The sequence below is a fragment of the Mustelus asterias genome, chromosome 17 (assembly GCF_964213995.1).
Source record: "Mustelus asterias chromosome 17, sMusAst1.hap1.1, whole genome shotgun sequence".
NCBI lineage: Eukaryota > Metazoa > Chordata > Chondrichthyes > Carcharhiniformes > Triakidae > Mustelus > Mustelus asterias.
In genome coordinates, this window is record NC_135817.1 from 43,728,744 (window position 1) to 43,744,036 (window position 15,293).

Consider the following 15,293-nt stretch of genomic DNA (forward strand, 5'->3'; position numbering starts at 1 on the left):
CCAGAATTGGAAACAGAAACAGAAAATACCAGAAAATCTCAGCAGGTTTGACAGCAGCTGTGGAGAGGGAACAGAGCTAATGTTTCAAGTCTGGATGACTCTTCATCAGAGCTGACGAAGAGTCATCCAGATTCGAAATGTTAGCTCTGTTCACTCTCCACAGATGCTGTCAGATCTGCTGAGATTTTCCAGCATTTTCAGTTCTATTCTTCTTAAATACTGCCTTGCTTCCATCACCTCCTGTTCCAACACAATGGCAAAAAACCATACACCCATTGAGAAACGATGCTCTTGAGGAATGCTCACTGTGGGTGGGGACAAAAGTTCCCAGTGTTCTCCTGATTCTATAGTCAGTTAGATCAGGGCTGTCAATGCAGACAACATCTTGACGGTCTTCAGGAGCAAACCTTCTTCCAGACCTTGGCAATAGGTAAACCTTACCACATCACAAGGATATTTTCTAGAAAATCTCTGGTACCTTAGCGTTGTTTCTCGTGGTTTTGGTTAAATGTGCATATTTGTGCATTTGTTGGTGGGAGTTGGGCTGTTGACATCTCAGCCCCGATTTTAACCAAACCTGCCCAGCGGAAACAGGAGAGCCTTTGTCAGTAGCCCATTTACATAGCATAAATCACAGAAACACAGAATTATTATGGTGCAGAAGAAGGCCATTTGGCCCATTTTGTCTGCACCAGCTCACCAAATGAACATGGTGACATTTCCTTGTCTTTTCCCCATACTCCTGCACACTGTTTCTATTCAGATAATCATCTAGTGCTCTCTTGACTACTTTGATTGAACCTGCCTCTTCCACACTTACCGTCAGTGCATTCCAGGCTCGAACCACTCATTGTGTGAAAATGATTTTCGTCACATCACCTTTGCTTCTTTTGCAATCACTTTAAATCTGTGCTTTTTGTTCTTGATTCTCTTAGGATCGAGAATTGTCCCTCCCATCAACTCTGTCCAGCCCCCTCATGATTTTGAACGTCTCCATCAAATCACGTCTTAGCCTTCTCCTCTCTAAGAAGAACAGTCCTAACTTCTCCAATCTATCCTCATAACGAAGTTTCTCATCCCTGAAACCATCCTTGTAAACATCTTCTGCACTCTCTCCAATGCGTTCATATCCTTCCTATAGTGTGGTGTCCAGAATATTGTTCACAATACACCAGCTGAAGTCTAACCATTGTGCTGTATAAGTTCAGTATAACCTCCTTGTTTTTGTGTTCTATGCCCCTATTAATAAAGCTTGGAATACCATATGCTTTATTAACTACTCTCTCCACCTGTCCTGCCACCTTCAATGATCCATGCACATATCATAGAATCATAGAATCCCTACAATGCAGGTGGAGGCCATTCGGCCCACCGAGTCTGCACCGACCTCAATCCTACCCAGCCCTATTCCTGTAACCCCACATATTTACCCTGCTAATCCCCCTGACACCAGGGTCAATTTATCATCACCAATCAACCTAACCTGCACATCTTTGGACTGCGGGAGGAAACCGGAGCACCCGGAGGAAACCCACGCAGACACGGGTTTACAACCAGGTCCCTCTGCCCCTTTAAGTATTTTACCCCTTATTTTACATTTTCTCTCTATGTTCTTCTTACCAAAATGCTTCACCTCACACTTCTCTGCATGAAACTTCATCTGCCACCTATCTACCCACTCCATCAACTTGCCTGTGTCCTTTTGAAGTTTCACAGTTTACAATAATTCCATATTTTGCATCAACCGTAAACTTGAAATTGTCCCCTGCATACCAAGATCTAGATTATTAATATATATCCAGAAAAGCAAGGGTCCCACTACTGACCCCTTGGGAACACCACTATAAACCTTCTTCCAGCTTGAAAAAATTCCATTGACTATTTTACTTTCTATTTCTATTTGTATCCATGTTGCTACTGTCCCTTTTATTCCATGAGGTATAGCACAGTAAGAAGCCATTCAACCCAACCTGTCCATGTTTATTCTCCACTCAAGCCTCTTCCCAATTTCCTCACCCAAATCTACATTCTCTATTCCATTCTCCCTCACATGCTTGCCTAAGTTCCCCTTAAATGTATCTATACACTTCACTTTAACTATTCCCTGGGTAGAATTTAATGGTAACTGCAGGAGTGGGAAACATAGTGGGTGGCTGAGTTAATTGTGAAGGGAGCTGAAATTTTCAAATTATGACAGCAGATTCAGACTGAAAAATGAAATCAATGATGTGGCAGTGACAGCGCAGGCCTCACACCATTACATGGCGGTGCCCCACTTGTAATACATTTGCATCCATGAATACTCGTTATCTTAACACTTTGTGAAATTAAGTCCTACCTTTTAGATTAAGTCATGGTGCAGAGGAAACTCATGGTTCTTGTTCACATTTGTTTAAAAGTGGCATGCACTTGTCAGTTTTTATGCAGTTTTGTCTATGAGCAGTTGTCTTTGTTGAACTCTGTGGCACAAGAGAGGGGAGCAAGAGAATGGTAGCTTGGATGAAGGAACAAGCCAGGGGTGATTCTGGCAGGGGTGTGGAGAACTGGGAGAGGGCTCTGAAGGAGGACAGCAGGTGGGGTCAGGCCATGAAAGTGTGCAATGGGAAGAGCTTGGCATTGGGGATGTGGTATGGTGGAAGTTTTGGGACCGTCAGTGAAGATCAACAAAATGAGTGGCTGAAAGGGCAAGATCAATACTGATCAAAGATGGGTCCTGTGGGTCAAATCAGGATGCTGGCTGCTGGAGGGAGCATTCACAGATACAGCGGAGTTTGATTCAGTAGGGGTATGGGGGGTGGGAACAGGTCCGTTATGGGATAGGGATATTGAAAGGTCCTGTAGGACATATCATGGGATCCAATAAAACCATAATAGGCATAGAATCTCTACAGTACAGATAGAGGCCATTCAGTCCATTGAGTCTGCACCCACTCTCTGAGAGAGCATCTTACCCAGGCCCACCCCTTTGCCCTATCCCTGTAACCCTGCACATTTACCCCATTAATCCCCCTAACCTATACATCTTGAGACACTAAGGGACAATTTAGTTTGGCCAATGTGGAGGGAAATCGGATAATGTGCAAACTCCACACAGTCACCCAGTTGGAATTGACCCCAGGTCCCTGGAGCTGAAAAGCAGCAGTGCTAACCATTGTGCCACTATGCCACCCTAGTAATGATGTGGAAAGGGTTTAGCATCAGAGGAGGAATCTTGACAGGAATGGGGTAGGCTCAGATTCAATTTCCTGACTGGGTCCAGGGTGTTGGGTGAAGGTTCAAGTGCACAGATGGAAGGAGCACTGTGATGTTGGGATCATATGGACTTGAAATGTTAACTGTGCTTCTCTCTCCACGGATGGTGCCAGATCTACTGAGTTTATCCAGCATTTTCTGTTTTTATTCTAACCTATTCACCTCTGGCTGCTTCCAAGGCTTCACAGGCAATATGTGTGGCATTTCACAGGCTGCCTCACACAGGTGCAAAGAGGTAACCGATGCCATCTTTTATTATGCCAATGAGTTTATCAGGTTGACCACAAATGGTAGCAATCAGACCGCCAGGGCAATGTGCTTCATGGCCATTGCTCTTTTCCCTTCAGTGCAAGGGGAATTGACTGCACTTGTGTGATCATCACAGGTCTCTGGAAACAGCCAGTTACACATGGGAACCACAGGGGATTCCACTCTCCAAACTTCCAACTGGTCTTTAACCAGAGGCAGCTCTGTGTCCATTTTCCAAAGCTGATATATTTGGATCTCTCAGCTTCCTGATCTAAGGTTAGCACTGCTGCCTCACAGCACCGGGGACCTGAGTTCGATTCCCGGCTTGGATCACTGTGTGTGCAGAGTCTGCATGTTCTCCCCGTGTCTGTGTGGGTTTCCTCCAGGTGCTCTGCTTTCCTCCCATAGTCTGAAAGATATGCTGGTTAGGTGCATTGGCCATGTTAAATTCTCGCTCAGTGCACCAGAACAGAGTATGGTGACTAGGGGATGTTCACAGTAACTTCATTGCAGTGTTAATGTAAGCCTACTTGTGACATTAATCATTAAACTTTAAACATTTTGAGGCCACTGCCCAGATTGACAACTGGATCCTGTGTGACGAGGGCTATCCCCTCTGGACTTGATTGATGACACCAGTGAGGCATCTCCACAAAAGAGGGGCACAACAATGCAGCCCACACCTCCACCAGAGCTATCAATGAACAGACCAGTGTTAAAAACATGCTTCCACTGCCTTGCCAGGTCTGGAGGGGCTCTGTAGCTCGCACCATAAAGGGATAGTCCTGATATGCCGTGCACTGCACAATGTGGCCATGCAATGCAGTGAACCCTTGGATCAAGACAATAGGGAGGAGCAACACTCCTCCTCAGCTGAGGATGAATGGGGTTAGCCTGAGGAATAATCTCTGATCTCCAGGGGTTAATTCCCATGGGGTATCACAATATATGCACATTAGATAAAGTGCAGCAAAGATTCATGAGAATTGTTCCAGGGATGAATGACTTCAGATATGTAGAAAGATTGGAGAAGTTGATTCAGTTCTTCTTGTAGAAGAGAAGGTTGAGAGGAGATTTGATAGAAGTATTCAAAATCATGAGTTGCCTGGGCAGAGTAGACAGGGAAAAGTTGTTCCCATTTGTGGAAAGATCAAGAGGGCACAGACTTGAAGCAAAAGAAGCAATGGAGACATGAGAGGAAACTTCTTCATGCAGCAAATTGTTAAGATCTTGAATGCACTGCCTGAGTATGTGGTGGTGGATTCAATCGAGGCATCATTTGATTTGATTTGGTTTGATTTATTATTGTCACATGTATTAGTATAAAGTGAAAAGTATTGTTTCTTGCGCGCTATATAGACAAAGCATACCATTCTTAGAGAAGGATACGAGAGAGTGCAGAATGTAGTGTTACAGTCATAGCTAGGGTATCGAGAAAGATCAACTTAACGCAAGGTAAATCCATTCAAAAGTCTAACAGCAGCTGGGAAGAAGCTGTTCTTGAGTCGGTTGGTACATGACCTCAGACTTTTGTAACTTTTTCCCAAAGAAGGTGGAAGAGAGAATGTCTGGGGTTCGTGGGTCCTTAATTATGCTAGCTGCTTTGCTGAGGCAGCGGGAAGTGTAGACAGAGTTAATGGATGTGAGGCTAGTTTGCATGATGGATTGGGCTACATTCATGACCTTTTGTAGTTCCTTGCGGTCTTGGGCAGAGCAGGAGCCATACCAAGCTGTGATACAACCAGAAAGAATGCTTTCTATGGTGCATCTGTAAAAGTTGGTGAGAGTCGTAGTTGACATGCCAAATTTCCTTAACCTTCTGAGAAAGTAGAGGCATTGGTGGGCTTTCTTAACTATAGTGTCGGAATGGGGGGACCAGGACAGGTTGTTGGTGATCTGGACACCTAAAAACTTGAAGCTCTCGACCCTTTCTACTTCGTCCCCATTGATGTAGACAGGAGCATATTCTCCTTTATGCTTCCTGAAGTTGATGACAATCTCCTTCATTTTGTTGACATTGAGGGAGAGATTATTGTTGCCAGATTCTCCATCTCATTCCTGTACTCTGTCTCGTCATTGTTTGAGATCCGACCCACTACAGTGGTGTCATCAGCAAACTTGAAAATCGGATTGGAGGGGAATTTAACCACACAGTCATAGGTGTATAAGGAGTATAGTAGGGGACTGAGAACACAGCCTTGTTGGGCACCGGTGCTGAGGATGATCAAAGAGGGAATCGAATTATTATGTGAAAAGGAAGAATGTGCAGGGTTATGGGGAGAAGACAGAGAAGTGGCAGTGGATGAATTGCTCTTTCAGAGAGCTGGCACCAATACGTTGGGATTCTGTGACTCTACAAGTAGTATTGGGCTCAACAAGAGCTTGTTTCCCAACAATCTTCTAAGTGTCTGAGATCTGAACAGTCACAGCCTCCCTCAGCTGATGGAACATGTCTCTGTTATGCTCACAAGAATGTGGCCCAAGTTCTAAATGCCACCCCTCTATGACCCAGGTGGAAGTAGCTGCACTGGTGAGTGTGTGGCAAAGGCAGGTGATAGTGCATCCTCTGGGTCAATGGTGCCATCTCCTCAAGAGATTCAGTCCTCAGTCCCCTGGAGTGGTTGAGTCCTGGGGTTTGAATAGTAGGGGCCTGTAAAAGAGAATAGAAAGAAACACATTAAGGCTCCATAGAATCTATGAGGATAGCACAATTCCCCAGGTGTTCCTGTGTACTCATATGGCAGCACAGTTTTAATGTATTCTCATTCTAATGCCTTACCACTCCAGCCTCGCTACCAGCCACAATTCAGTTGCCTTGCTCTTCTGCAAACTGGAGGGCTTCTTTCACAGCGGGAGTTAGGACCTTGAGATAGGCCAGCTCTCTGCCCATCTTCATCTTTTCTTTCAAGTTTAGTTTGACCTGTTTGACCTGTTCTGGAAAATTGAGCTTTAGAGACATGACAAATGCCAACTTGTCTGCATGCACCCCATCCACCATCTTCAACATGCATTGCCTCCACCACCAATGCACAGTGTTAGTAGTATGTACCATCTAGAAGATGTATTGCAGCAACTTGCTAAGGCTCCTTCAACAGCACCTTCCAATCCTGTGACCATTACCACCTAGAAGGACAAGTGCAGCAAGAACACCACCACCTGTAAGTTCCTGTCCAAGTCACTCACCATCCTAACTTAGAACTATATTAAGGTTCCTTCACTGTCACTGGGTCAAAATTCTGGAACTCGTCTTAACAGCACCGTAGGTGTATCCACATTACATGGATTGCAGTAGTTCATGAAGGTGGCTCACCACTACCTTCTCGAAGACGATTAGGGTGGGGAATACTTTCTGACCTGGTCAGAGATGCCCATATTCCACAAAATAATTTTTAAAATCCTGGCATATTGATGTGTTAGATTGTATCCAACTTAAGCCAAAGTATCACAGGCTTTGGGCCTCATGTGCCATGGGGTCCTAAGACTGATCATGCATTCACCTTCCCCATCTCACTGTATGCATGCACAAGTATAACACTAATGCCCATGGGAAACAATCCCTTGCACCTTACCTGGGTGGATTGGTGGATGTCATTTACGCTTTTCCTGCACTGGACCTAGGATCTTCAGTGAACTCCATGGTTACTAACCTCCTTGAAATCTCTGTCCAGGAAGCTATGGTCAGATAGGAGGGTCTCCTGTTGCCATTGCTTGTGAAGAGCATCTCCCATTATTCCCTGGGGACCTGGAGGAGAATCTGCAGGGAGGCATCACTGAACCATGGAGCTGGTCTCTGTCCTACCTATGGCATCTTCAAAATTATATTTAAGGTGCTGGAATGTGATGAGGGAGGTGGGGGCTGTAGTCCCAGGACAATGACAATAAGGGAGGAGTGATGGGGGAGACATTTGATTTGATTTATTATTGTCACATGTATTAGTATACAGTGAAAAGTATTGTTTCTTGTGCACTATACAGACAAAGCATACCGTACATAGAGAAGGAAAGGAGAGGGTGCAGAATGTTGTGTTACAGTCATAGCTAGGGTGTGGAGAAAGATCAACTTAAGGTAGGTCTATTCAAAAGTCTGATGGCAGCAGGGAAGATGTTTGGGTGAGGCTGAGAGGCATGAAGGTGTGCGCTGAACAGAAAGCTTGGATTTATGACAAAATAGAGGTGGATCATAAATTTGCAGCCTTGATACAGAACCTCCCTGCTTGTCCAGTGTTCTCTTTTATAACCATCCCAGACCCTAGCTGTCACTTGATGGTGGGATCCTCCAGTGGAACCCACCCCAGTCACACAAATGCGTGTGTTTCACATACCCGCCAATGGCTGCTTAAATTTGAAAGGAATCGCGTGGGTGCTGGCTCCTGACACAAAAGCAGAAGTGGCTCCCAGTTCCAGCTCCACCTTTGGGAATGGTGTACCATGGATGCAGTAGAATTTCAGATACCACTCTAGTCGAATTCCAGATTCTCACCATTTTGAGTAAGGAAGTTTTTCCTGAATTCCCAATTGGATTTCTTGGTGACTATCTTGTATTGATTATCTAATTAAAACCCCTATCACATTTTAATCTCCATTAACCTCAGTTAAGAGTAAAATGGCATAGGATGTAAACTGAGTATCAAGTCCAAGCCAAGTAGGTTGGATAAAAATTGCGATTGTCAATTCATACAGCACTCACCACTGCACTTCCCCCAGGCTTCTGATTTCACGAAGTAAGATCTGGACTTCATTGCTAAAGTTGCATAGTTGAAGCTTTCTAATGGGCCAAATGTAATTGAAGCACTTTTATTATTGAAAATCATGAGAAATTCCACTTAGGCTCTTAATGTATCATTAGTTAAGAGGAAGTGAACATGAAAATTGCCAGAGGCAAGTGTTTCACTTCCTTATGGGATGGATGCCCTTGGAAGAATGTTGCCATACTGACGTGTGTGCAGTCAGAGTAATCTGAAACTGTCACACCAAACTGATTTTGGCCTTCTGAGATGTTGCAAGGTAACATTTTTAAGGAACAATGATATCCTTAGCAGTCAGTCAAGCAGCGGAATCTGGAAGTGGGTACATACTTCCCTGGCAGGCAAAAACTGAACTGAAATTATCGTTTCGAGTTGGGCCTGCCACAAAAGATCGTGCATGAGAGAACAAAACTGAAAAATATGAAATAACATTTGAGTGAAATTCTTATCAATTAAAACATGGCCTGCTTTCTTGCTTTCCCTTTGGCTCGCATTCACAGCAATAATTTTAATAGATCAATTTTGCCATGTGTGATGTCTTTAATTGCAAAGAATTATTGACAGGCAGTATTTTGCCCACATTTTGCCGAGAAAACTAGACTGAGTTTCCAGATCAGAAAAACCTAGATGAGTTTGTCAAAGTGTCACGTTTCATGGTGTCATGAGGTTCGTATCTATAAATCTCCATGGGCAAAATTTTACAGCCCCGTCCTGGCGGGGGTGAGGCTGTAGAATGCGGCAAGCTGTTCGAAAGTCCGTTGACTTTCGTGGGACCGTACAATCCCGCTGGCGTAAAATCCCACCCTGTATTTCTGATCTGAGCTGAGCAGTAAAGAAAGGTGAAAAACATAAATTGGCTATTTTCCCCATTGCGAGTGGCTCATTTCTGTGCACTTCTTAAGGGTCTGTGAAAAAGCTGGGATTAGCAGGAATGATTGGCCTTCCTTTCAGGTAAAGAATTGGGCCAATAGAATAATCAAAAACTTGAGAGAGGATAGGGTTAACAGATTCAAATAAATTAATCAGAACTGCATGTATTGAAGATTCTAAATTATTTCTCCTTGCTCAACACTAGTCCATGCAACTAAAGCTGTCAGGCCTCCTGACTAGTGTTTGCCACCCATTGCATTTAAATACTGGTTAGGATGGGATGAGGTCCTTAAATATCCATTATTTGGCTACTTAAGAACTGCAATAGACCCAAGGATTTCAATAGACCCAAGGACAAGTGGGGCTTACAGGCTGGAGATGGTTGGGTACAGTGCGGGAAGTTTACCAGCTGGATTTTACATGCCCCCCCCCCCTCAGAACAGCTGGTGGGGAGTGTAAAATCCACAATCTAGGTTACTGAGCAACTTAATTCCAAAATGCAGCATTTTAAATGGCTTTAATTGCCATGTTGTGCAAACCAGATGCCATTTTCACACTTTGCATTCTTCAGATGCACTTTTCTTCCATTGTTGTCCTTTGCAGTCATCAGTTTTATCAATGTTAGTGCTGGGAAACAGAACAATTTTCTAGTACAAACGAAATGCTTCCAAGATCAGGTACAGCTGAGGTGAATTTTCTAATATACTGTAGTCTGAGATCAGCAGCTCAAATTGCAGCAATGATATCTCCATTTTGTAACAGCAATCAGAACAGATTCTAAGAGAGATTACCATTATGGTCCGCTCTGTAGTTTGGACTCGTACACATCAGTAACTGAATTGAGAATATGCAAATTCTATATACTGATAGACAGCTCATACAGAAGATTTTTAAAGTTTATTTGTTTGTGTCACAAGTAGGCTTACATTTACATTGCATTGAAGTTACTGTGAAAATCCCCTAGTTGCAACACTCCAGCACCTATTCGGGTACACTGAAGGAGAATTTAGCATGGCCAATGCACCTAACCAGCACGTCTTTCAGACTGTGGGAGGAAACTGGAGCACCTGGAGGAAACCCACATAGACATGGGAAGAATGTGCAGACTTCACACAGACAGTGACCCAAGCCAGGGATCCCTGGCACTGTGAGGTGGCAGTGCTAATCACTGTGCCACCATGCCACCCCATCTAATTCCGTTTGAAGTTTTAAAATGAGCCAGCTGTTGGACTAATTGTTGATGGAAATAACTGTTGCTACATTTGGTAAATAGTACAGTCCGTTGCTACTGCTAAAAAAACAGGGCAAACAGTAAGCTTCCAATCTAATATGGAGCTCGCACTCACACCATACGCCACAGTTACCACTTTTGTGATTCGCCTGTTTAAACATGAAGCGCCATTTGCCTCAGCTCAGTCAACACTACTTTTGTCTTCCTTTTGTCCTCACCAGCTCTTGCCAAAATGGACAAAGTGATAGCCATGACAACATATGTGAACTTGCTGCTTGTCAGGTAAGCTGTAAATAAAATGAAGTCTGTAAATGATGCACAAGTAAGGGAAATATTTAAAACATTGATTGTCTTCAGAAGGACCTTTGAACAAGTCATAACATTTGTACATAGTGGTTTGCTAGCTGGTGACCCTATTTTTGCACAGCTTATGGAACAGATAAGATTATTTTGATACATTCATTGGTTAAAAAGAATGACCTTTAGCAGTTAGTTTATTTCCTGTAGCCCGTTGTGGTTTCAAGCTCAATCTCCTTTGTCTCAAAATATGAAGCACAGTTTCCTGACTTGTTTTGTGAGCCTTTCGTCAGCAAACTTCATATTAGTGGCCATTGTTTTATGTTACTGTCTCAGTTTATGTGACCTGTATAACATACAATTTAAAAGGGTTCAAAGATAATGAAAATATACTTGGTAAAACTTTTTTATTCTGAAAGTCAAGAAGCCACATGTGTTAACAATGGCAACTTCCATTGGCACATTTGAAACAGAGGCAATTTAACATGATTCACGTTATTTTGTTATTTGTTTCAAAATAAATTACTAAAATGTATACTAAACACTTTTTATGAAACAGATGATCCTTTAAAATAATTGCATCTTCTTAAACTCTCATCTCTATAGCATTGTGGGTTTTTTTCCACAGAATTTGTGTGTCATTATTGTGGTTCTGAGCCATTACATTTACCTTATCAAACCTTATCATAAAGATATTGATAGGGTTTATTTTACAAGATGCACAGCAGATAGCCCAGTACTTTTTTCCATGAGTATCACCTCGCAGTTTCTATTGTGCGTAGATAGAGAGTTGTTTAAACATGATTCCTGGAATTGCCAAAATCTTGCTCATATAAACGAACAAAGCGGAGATTATTATTTTGGTCTTATCAAGTGAGGTAGGCCGTTTGTAGCCTGACATGGAATGTACAGCACAGAAGAAAGTCATTCAGCCCAATTGGCCTCTGCTGATGTTTATGGTCCACATACTATGCCTCTCACCCTACTTCATCCGGCCCTATCAGCAAATCCTTCTATTATTTTCTCCTTAAATACATGTATATCATTGCCTCATCTATTCCTTGTTGTAATGTTCCATATTTTTCTCGTGCTTTGGACAAACATGTTTCTGTTGAATTGGATTTAGTAATGACTATTTTGTATTTACGGGGCGGGATCTTATGGCCTTGTTAGATCATTGTCCGCCCCTCATCTGCTCCTATTCTGTGGTGGGTGGGATGGTAGAATTCCGGCGATGGTGTCTGGGGTTGAAATTCAGCTTGAATGATGATGCTAAAGGATTGCTATCAGATCATTGCCTGTTATACACAGTGCCTGATATTTAATTCCATTAATGGCTCTGAAAACAAATATCAGGCCAATGTCTGATGTATAATGGGTGGCCGATCTGATATAGTCTGTTTTGCGCCACCTCTTGAGATCTGTTTCTATCGCCTAGGTTTCCTACCCCCACCACCACGAATGGGAGTCTCTCTCTATATCTACCGTATCAATCCCTTTCATTATCTTTATCAGATTGTCTCTTCGTCTTTTCTTTTTATCCCGGATTTGCTCAACTTTTCCTATTACATAAGGCCTGGGTTTTTACAGGGTCACATGACTCATGAGCCCTTTAAAAATGGTTTGCTGGACTCCCTTACCTGACTTGCAGGATGCAGGCTGGTTCAAGTCATGAGGCCCCACACACTGCACTCCAGCCTTGGCCAGCTCCATTGTGAGGATAAACATATCCTAGTCCTCTGCAATTTTCATGGAGGTGGATTAGATTTTCAAAGTGCTGTAGTTCACACCACGTTGGAGCAATTGTGAACCATAGTCTGCATGAAGAGAACTTTTGAAAATTAAGTTCAAAAGGTTCTCTGCATGCCCATCCATGTCAATGTATGCCCCTAAATATTGCTTATGGGTTCATATCAGGATGTGCTCCAACAACAATCCCTATGCCATCCATGACCCCAATGCCAAACTGTGGTATTTCAATGCTCATTCACCCACTATACACTCTGTAGAATCAATGAACACTATAGTGACAGTGCATGTTTAAAAGCTTTAAAAAGGCCATCCATAGATAATTTTCTACTTTCTTAAAAGTATTACATTTTATTACAGCCCAATTGAAGTGTCAATCATCCAGACTCTTTAAAGTATCAATAGTTGAAATTGCAGCCACTTGAAACTGCTTTGTTTTGTGTAAATTAATATTGTGAAATCGACAGAAGAAATCAGAGAGCCAGACCTGTCAATGAAGCATTTTTTTCCTCCGGGGTTTAGGTGTTTCAGAACCCTTATGAATTTCTGGGCTCTCCGCTAAGAATACATAATGAGGTTTATCTGAGAGCCTGGAAATCCAAGGTGGGATGAGGGGCGATAGAGGTTAATAAGAACATAAGAACATAAGAAATAGGAGCAGGAGTAGGCCATCTAGCCCCTCGAGCCTGCCCCGCCATTCAATAAGATCATGGCTGATCTGAAGTGGATCAGTTCCACTTACCCGCCTGATCCCTATAACCCCTAATTCCCTTACCGATCAGGAATCCATCTGTCCGTGATTTAAACATATTCAACGAGGTAGCCTCCACCACTTCAGTGGGCAGAGAATTCCAGAGATTCACCATCCTCTGAGAGAAGAAGGTTGTTGGGAAATAGTTCAGCATAGGGGACATAGAGGGTTGTTTAGGGGTCCATAGCTTTGAATGGGATTTAGAAATGGGGATGCCAGGGGTTGTTTGAGGATATAGCTCGGCATAGAGGGGCATGAACGGCCATGTGGGTTGTTTGGAGGGTTTTGCTTGGCATGGTAGTATGAAATGCCAAAGGGGTTGGGTGGGTGGTCTGTGGTGGCATGGGCGGGTCCTGGGAAGTGTGTGGAGGTGAGGGGGTGTGAAGAGTGACAGCATGTGGGCCTTTCTGTTTTATTTTAACTGAGACAAAGTCCCACAGCCTTTTAACAGCCCACCACCAGACCTATCAGCCCCTGCGGCTGCCTATGAACATTTTCCTGGGCCAGGTGGCCAGATTGGAACCTGCACCTGCCCCCCACAATTAAAATCCTGTCCCTGTGTCCTCTCCTCGAGTTGGGAGTTTTCCCAAATTCTGCTATCCATCTCAAGAATGAAAATCCAGGCCAACGTCTCAGTTCTGGCACTATCCTTGTTAACCTATTTTTGCACCTTCTCCAACGTCTCAGTAATCCCTTTCATAATATGAGGGCCAGAATTTTACACAGTACTCCGTGTGGTCTACTCATAATTAGCTACATTTTGAAGGTAACTTTTATACTTTTTCATTCTAATCTTCCAAAAATGAATCTGAGTGTTTGGTTTGTTTTATTTTTGGCCTTATTAAGCAGTACCACTACCCTTCATAATCTGTGTAGGTATACTCCTGGATTCCTTTGCTCCTTCAATCCCATTCATTATTCTTATTATCCAAGCAGAAACACACACATCCCATGAATGAAAAAAAATCTCATTTTTCTTCCCACCCGAATGAATCATTTCACACTTAACTACACAGAAGTTAACTGTTCCATTACATGCTCATCCTGCAAGCTTGTTAATGTCTTCTTATATTTTAGTTGTATTTTACTTATTCATGCCCTCTTGCATTTTGTCACATTCTTCCTTTGTATTAACCGTACCCTCGAATTTAGTGTTGGTTTCAGGTTTTGAAATTATACTTCTAATTCTCAAGTCCAAATCATTAATGCTGAATGGTGAACAAAATGGTCCCAGCACCAAGGTCTGTGGAACGCCACTGCACACATTTTGCCGGTCTCAGTTTTGTATCCATTCTGCTCACTGTCCTTGATGCCACGTTAATCTACTATGCATAACTTATTGAAGACTTTTGAAAATCTAAATATACCTGCTGCATTACCCATGTCAACTATTTATATTACTACTTCAAATAATTCAATGAGGTTGGTCAATCTTGACCTTACCATTTAAAATCCATGCTGATTCCTACACCGGGTGGTTCCGGTAAGGGTGGTGGGAAGGGGGGAGTGGGGGGGGGCGGGGGGGGGGGGGGGGGTGGGCACGGTTTCCAAGGGGTTCATTTTGGTGAAGATTGCTTCCTAGTTTGCTAGCTGTCCACTACTCTGGCCTTTAAGAATAGTGCTTGGATCATTGAGTTCCTGATTTGATGGTATGGCGGGCAAACAATTGAGCAACACGTAGCTGCAATTTCTTTCCTCTAAGTGCTAGACTATGTGATGGAAAAGGCCGCCATTGCCATTGGCGAGCTCAATGCCACTTTTCCTACTTGATTGATTTACCAGGGAGAGACCATTCATATGCCCTCAGTGTGGGAAGGGATTCAGTCAGTCATCCAGTCTGCTGGTGCACGGGCAGGTTCACACTGGGGAGACATACACGGTCAAACCTACATGGTCTTTGCCGATATCAGAGAAAATCTCACCCTGTATGCTTTTCTCTTGTACCTTTGGATGAAAATTCTATTAACCTTCCTGCTGGTACAGTCAACTGGCCTACAGGACTCTGGAACTGTTGTGTCTCCTGTTTTTAAAAAAGGTATAATATTAGGTGTCTGTCCATCCTCTGGCATTATTCTCTTTTCTAACGATTTGTTACACGTTTGTAATAATGCCTCTACTATTTCTTGCCTAGCTTCTTTGAAATGCTCGG